Raw genomic sequence first — 7,208 nt, 5'->3', positions numbered from 1 at the left:
TGTGTGTCTGCTAAAACACATCGGTGCAACTCAAACCTTTGAGGAAACGATTGCAACAAACCGAGTAAAAAAAAAAAACTAATCTATATGAGTACTGTGAACTTACTCTATTTAAATTATAGTTATGAGGTTTTTAATTAACTCATTACCTTCAACACTGATTTTCAAATCTCTTTCAAATGAGTAGAATTAACTTTCAGTAAATTTTGAGTTATCTACACTCATTTCATTTAATAAAGTTGACTGTTGGGTTTTACGTTGTGAATGTTAAGAAAACAAAAGTTTATTTGTGCTTCTCCTATACACTGATAAAAATTTTCTGCTTCATTTACTTAAAAAAAGTAATGAATTTATTTGCATAGCTTTATTATGTAGATGAAACAATACTAGGCCTTGTAGAACTTACTTAATTTTTATATTTGTCGAAATAAAATTTTCACATAAACTTTACTTAATTTTTCTATTTCTCTAACCATTGTTTTGTGTGTGGGATCTACATAACCTAATCAGTTATAAACTTGCATTGAATACAAGTTATAAACTTGTATTGAAACCAACATCTTTTTTTTATTGTCTATATTACAAATTTCAAGTAGGTGTAGACTACTCATACAAAATATTACATAAAGCTGGCAAATTTTGTAAAGAAATTACAAGATATGTGAAAAATGACAGGTTTTATTTTTTTTTCTTCAATATACATTTCAACATACCATTTGTTTTTACTCCATCAAAACATATAAAATGATAGAATACAAAGGACTTAATATGGATGGTTCAGACTATTTTCTACACAATAGTACTTGTGTTTATTAATCCTTAGCTACAACCAAAACAGTAACATACGCATTGTAAACAAGCAAGTGAAAAATCTTCACAGAAAACTAAACCTTTTTTAGATAGACTTTTTTTTTACGCATCCTACATATGCTAAACATATGCTATATTAAGTGATAATGCTGTAAATCAAATTACATTCACAATGAGCAAAAAAAAAAAAAAAAAACACACACACAAAAAAAAAAAACTTCACAAGCACAGGGATAGTTTACCCAAAAATAGAAATTCTGTCATCATTTTCTCACCTTTTACTTGTTACTTGTTTTCTCACCCAAACATTTTTTGTCTTCTGTTGAACAGAAAAATTTGTTTTTTCCTACCGTAGAAGTCAATGGTTACAGAATAAGCTTTCTTTAAATAATTTTCTTTAGTGTTCAACAGAAGAAAGAAACAAAGGTTTGAAACCACTTTTGGGAGAGAAAACAGTAAAAAAAAAATAAAATTGTTTTGGTCAACTAATCCTTCAGCTAACCCACAAGTATAATCCAAATGTGAAAAAGCCATTTCAAAAAGTACTTTTGGTAAACCTGAAGATTCTGAACTTTACAATGTAAGTGAAGTGACGCAACAAAATCCTGCTACTATCAACAATGTCTTATATGGCTTTTAGGCCAAAAGCTGACCTTGAGATCGTAGACATTGGGGAACATGTTACTGTTTGTCGTGAAGTTTGAAGAAGCCCTTATGAAAGACCTCTAAGTTGTATTTGAGTTTCTTTGGATAGCTTAGTTCCAGTGCATAAATGCGGCCCATGAGGTACAGTAGGTGCAAGATTCTGCTCCAAAAAGTACATTTGCCCTCTCTATGGCTATTTCAGCTTTCTTATGACCTTCATCCCCTGGATTTGTTGTCCACAAAGATGTTGGGAACAAGTGAACAGTCGTGCTCTTGAATGGTTATGGAATCGTTGTCATCTTAAACCTGTAGAGAAAAAAAAAATCACAGAAATAATTAAAATTCAAATTTATATTTGCTAATGTAAAGAATGCACATAGTTTGCTGTCCCTCTGAACAAAAATATGGAACCAATATATATAAACTTTTCAGTATATATATATATATATATATATATATATATATATATATATATATATATATATATATATATATATATATATATATATATATATATATATATATATATAGTTGACGTCAGAATTATTAGCCCCCCTGAATTTTTAGCGCCCCTGTTTATTTTTTCCCCTAATTTCTGTGATTGTTTCAACACATTTCTAAGCATAATAGTTTTAAAAACGTATTTCTAATAACTGATTTATTTTATCTTTTCCATGATGACAGTATATAATATTTTACTAGATATTTTTCAAAACAATTCTACAGCTTAAAGTGACATTAAACTAAACATTTAAATTAAACATTAAACAGTTTACTCACCCTTGGTTTTTCTACTTTATAGTTATGGTTCATGAGTCTTTTTTTTTTTTTCTGAGCAGTTAAACTGACTGCTGTTCCTTAGAAAAATCCTTCATGTCCTGCAGATTCTTTAGTTTTTCATCATTTTCAGCAGATTTAAACCCTTTCCAGCAGTGTATGATAATGAGATTCATAAACACAACTGTGAGGGACATAAACACAACTGTTAAAAAAGGTTCAAATGCTCACTGATGCTTCAGAAGGAATCACGGGGCATTAAGAGCCAGGGGTGAACCTTTTAAACAGGATGATGATGTAATTTTTTTTTTTTTGTTATTTTGTTGAAATATAATTTTAAAATATCATATTTTACTTTAAAAAACTGAAAACACCTGCATATTTCCCAAAAAGCAAATTGCAATTTACCTTAATATTTAGATTATAAAAGTTTTTAGGCTCTTACTGCCTTGCATTTACTTCTGGAGCATCAGTGACTGTTTAACCTTTTTAATAGCTTTGTTTGAGTCCCTCAATCATCCCCAGAGTGAAAACAGACTGCTGGAAAGGGTTCAAATCTGCAGAAGATGCTGAAAAACTGAAGAATGTGCAGGACATAGAGGATTTAACTTTTAAGAGGAGTTCAATTTTTCAGTACAAACATAACGTTTGTATGCATGTACACTCGTAGATCATCAGAAAACCACAAACCATATTAAAATCCCAATGTATGTAAACTTTTGCAGGGGGCTAATTTAATATTTTGAGCTAGTTTTTTGTATTTTAAACTATATGTAAACATCTTGTAAATAAAATGTTACTCAAAACAGTACTAAATAAAAAATAACATGCATTTTGTACAATTTAACACTTAATTTGTTAAAAGTTTTCACACAATATATATATATTACCTGGTAGTCTTCGATAAACTCTGTTTTTTTTTTACCAAGGAAGAGTATTAAGCCTCTGATAACAGTTTGTCTTCTGGAGTCAATGCTGTTGTCCTACAAATATATAACATGACATATTAAAATTGTCACCATTAACTTATCTTCCACCTGTCCAAATCTGAATTTGATGCACAGCAATCAGCTTGTAAACAGTTACCACAATCAACCAATTTCTTGAACATTACATACCGTTATCCAGTGCACTTGTCAAGTGAATCATCTGTTGGGGAGAGTGTTTAATGATTATTAACTGACCAATGCAATAATCCAAATCCATATCAAATAGTTTAACTAGTAAAATTTAATTGAAATCATTATTTAAAAATGTTGTGAAATAAAAATAAACATTTTTTCAGCATTTTCAATGGAGAGAACAAAGATGCTGAAACTAGCACTGGGTATCTGAGGCACTTTTATTAATTTGCTAGTCTGGCTTGCATAATAATTAACATGATTTTTAGCATTATCTTGACTTTAAATAATGTTTGAAAAGAGGGCTTAAGACCAATAAGAGCTTTTCTGAAAGGCCCTTTACATGTAATTTAAGTTAAAGAATATAAAACCGCCATCTTGATAGAATATTTTATAAACGTGAGAATAAATCAGTGTTTCCCCAAACATGTACATTTTGTTTTAACAGAGGCCATCAGTGCAGCTACGTGAGCAGAAATAAATCAAAGCATAGTTGCATACAAATATTATGCAGGCCTACTTGTTTATATTCCATTTAAGATAAAATAATTCCTAAGTATTTTGGACTCCTGACATGAATTAAGAAGTTAATGTCACTACAACATATAAACAGTCTGGTCAAATATTGAAGCTAGATTCTTGTGTGAAGAAATTAAACTGAAAGAATCTAACTACTAATCCTGCTCTAAAAATACAATCTAACATTATTTTTCACTACATGCATTATTTTATAGTCAGATTTGCAAATGTTAGTTTCAACTTATTAGCACATGCAGCAACTAACTGCCACATACCAGCTTACTTTTTATGTTAGTAAATCCATATAAAGCACATTTCTTTTACAGTTTACAGCTGTCTTTGTTTCAATGTCAAAACTGTTGTAAAACAAATGTTAATGAACCTATAACTAACTTTAATTACTTAATTCTTACCTTATTTCGTCCGCATGTTCTTCTTTCAATTGGGGTTTCCCAGTCAAAGACAAAGGGGAATAGTTACTTAGTTAATTTAACAAGGTTATGTTATGTTGTCTACGAGTACAAAAAATGTTTGTCTGAGATTACTCAGAAAAACTGATAAAAAAAAAAATGCCCAATGTTTTGTGTTTTGAACAAACCCTGATGAATTCTAAACTACATTTGTTTATGTAAAGCTACAAACTTACATTTTTTTGTAGATTTCACTAATTAAACCTCATAATATTTACAAACACTCAGAATCATTTTATCAGCGTATGAAATAGCCTGCAAGGGATGAATTTGAGGTGCTGTTTAAAAATAAAGTTATTGAAAAATAGGTTGGCATAACTCTAGACCTGAATTTTAAATTTTGAATGTTAAAAATAGTTGTAAGAAGGTCAAGCAAGTCTAAATTATTTTCATTTTTATAGAAGATTATCCATATCCAAAAAATTTTGCATGCGCACAATTTTTTTTATTCTTGTCATATTGCATTACATCATGGTCTCAAGCCTCTTTAACCACATTGAAGCTTATTGATAAACAATCAATTAAAGTTATGGATTTAAAGCCTATGTGATGCATCATTGTGAGGTTTTTGCAAGCATAACCTTTTTAGCTTTGATAGTTTCATTAATTTTAGTTATCTTAAATAGTTTTTAAATGCTTGAATAATAATTCTGTTAAATAACACTGCTGTATTTTGATATAATTAGTGGGCATCAGACCTCCCACAGAGAAACACGGGCAACTTCTAATGGTGGCTGTCTTGTTTCAAAGTATAAGACCTTGTTTGGTCAATCTGTCTTCTTTCTTAAGGGAACCAAATTGTGGAATTTTTGCCTGCTAGCCTAAAATTAGTAATGTAAGTATTTTAGTAGTGTACACTACTTCACAAAAGACTTCTCATCAATCCCAGTTGTAAAGCAACAAATACTAACTTGATTTCTAGTTGATCATTTGGTAAATGGAAAGATTTTTTTCCAATGAATCATCTATTAGACTGCATCACAATCATCACAAATACTGCAGGAGAGCTATTGGAACCTGCGTGGACCCATTATTGAAATCAGACAAGTTTGGTGAAGGGAAAATTATGGTTTGGGGTTACATTCAGTATGGGGATGTGCGAAAGATTTGCAGAGTGGATGGCAACATCAACAGCTCGAGGTATCAAGACTTCTGTGCTGCCCTTTACATTACAAATCACAGGAGAGGGCAAATTCTTCAGCAGGATAGCACCTGTCAGACCTTACTCTCCTAATAAAATAATTGAAAACAAAGGCATCATAACATTTTATTTTGGTAAAATAAGCGTAATTTAGAGGCCTTTGCCTTTCATATAAACCACTTCTGATACTAAATGGTCAACTAGAAGTTATTTCACTGTTTTTCCTAAAACTTGTATAGGCAACAACAATGTTGTCAGTGAGTGTACATAAGAAAATTATACAAATTAAAAGAGCACTGTTTAAACAGTCTATTAGTAATTTTTTTTGTCATGTGCTTTTTGCTTTTTACCTTATGGCAATTTTATGAGAATAAATATAATGTTGTGAGAGGACTGACTCAGTAAAGCAATACCTCTCTCTGTTCTGTAGCTAAACAGATGAGATTTGTTTCACTGCTGTGATACATTTTAGCTTGTTACTCAAAAAACAAAAAAAGAGAAAAAAAAGTTACACACTTTTCAATTTATGGTTTCACAGGGCAGAACTGAAATACTGAATTTGTCGACTGAAGTTGAAATTTAATAGAGGACACAAGATTGGAAGATTTGAACAGCTAATAACTTGATATGAGTGACTATAAATGTTTAAATTTAAGAAAATTATATAGCACTGTTGAAATGTTAGCCGTAATGTCTGCCGTATGGACATTCTATGCTTTAACCATCTTTAAGACACATTCTATGCTATATTTAACATTTGAAAATAGACATCTAATAGACATTTTGTCAGATGAGTTAGCACTTTAATAATAAGTCTTTCAAATGTAAACACAAAAATCTAGTAACCATCCTAGTTACTAAGATTTTAATCCACTCTAGAAAATCATTTGAACTCATTATACATCCCTTATTTCATGATCTATACACATTTAAATGCACATGTGATTTTAAATATGCTCTGTTAGTTATAGTTAAATTATCTTCATCCTAAAGTGTTTTCATAACCTTTACATAACATTATCTTGCAGTATCAATATTACAACTATTTTACAGAACTTTTCACAGAAATAAACTGTGACAATACATAATTTTTCACTGATCTTATATGTTACTTTTTTTAAATTGTAATTTTTAATAATAGAGTGTTGATTGTGTGTGTATTTTTTTTAATAAAGTGTTGTAAAAAGCTAAAGTAAAAGTTGGTTATTATATAAATTTACTTATATAAATGGTTTGCAACACTTTGCAATGAACCATTTTTCTGTGAAAAACTGTTTTAACTAGTGTAGCTGTTTTTAATTTAAAAATGTTATTTTTGTATTTATGCAATATGGTTTTATGTTGTCTCTAAATTAAATGTAGCATAATTGTGATGGTGTTGCGCACCTGCTATTTACCTCAGCTTGGGGAAAAGCTACTTGGCACTTGGATTCATCATGGTGGTTTCTCTTTTACCATCTGCCTTAATATAGTGTTTTTCAGTATGGCCACGCTGAGTCAGCAGAAAAGGTTTAGCGTTAGTGGATTTACCAGTTCAAACATTATTTGTCATATTTTTTAACAGTAGCATCACAACCCCGCTGTTATACCTGATAACTGAGACTGTTGATGCGGCCATTTTTATGATTAGCAAGACATTATAAACAAGACATTGTAAGACGTTAATTTAAGTTTTAAACTGGAAAGCTGTACGCAAAGACGCATTAAAATAAGCAAATAATTTAA

At 30.2% G+C, this 7,208-nt stretch overlaps 1 long non-coding RNA gene across 3 annotated transcripts; it reads right to left on the bottom strand.

Annotated features, from left to right (window-relative positions):
* Positions 1-660: 660 nt before the first annotated feature.
* LOC147833165 (uncharacterized) lies at positions 661-6,975 on the bottom strand. Of its 3 annotated transcripts, none has more exons than XR_015513734.1 (4): positions 6,881-6,975; positions 3,351-3,381; positions 3,123-3,215; positions 661-1,761 (listed from the first exon to the last, which is right to left on the bottom strand). It is a non-coding gene; the product is annotated as an uncharacterized LOC147833165 (long non-coding RNA). The 3 variants fall into 3 exon arrangements; XR_015513733.1 differs by lacking the exon at positions 6,881-6,975 and adding an exon at positions 4,286-4,362; XR_015513732.1 differs by lacking the exon at positions 6,881-6,975 and having other exon boundaries at positions 3,351-3,488.
* Between the last annotated feature and the right edge of the window lie 233 nt (positions 6,976-7,208).

Source organism: Danio rerio, chromosome 17, assembly GCF_052040795.2.
Source record: "Danio rerio strain M-AB ecotype USA chromosome 17, GRCz13ab, whole genome shotgun sequence".
In the NCBI taxonomy this organism is placed as follows: Eukaryota; Metazoa; Chordata; class Actinopteri; order Cypriniformes; family Danionidae; genus Danio; species Danio rerio.
This window is presented reverse-complemented; position numbering and strand designations above follow the sequence as displayed.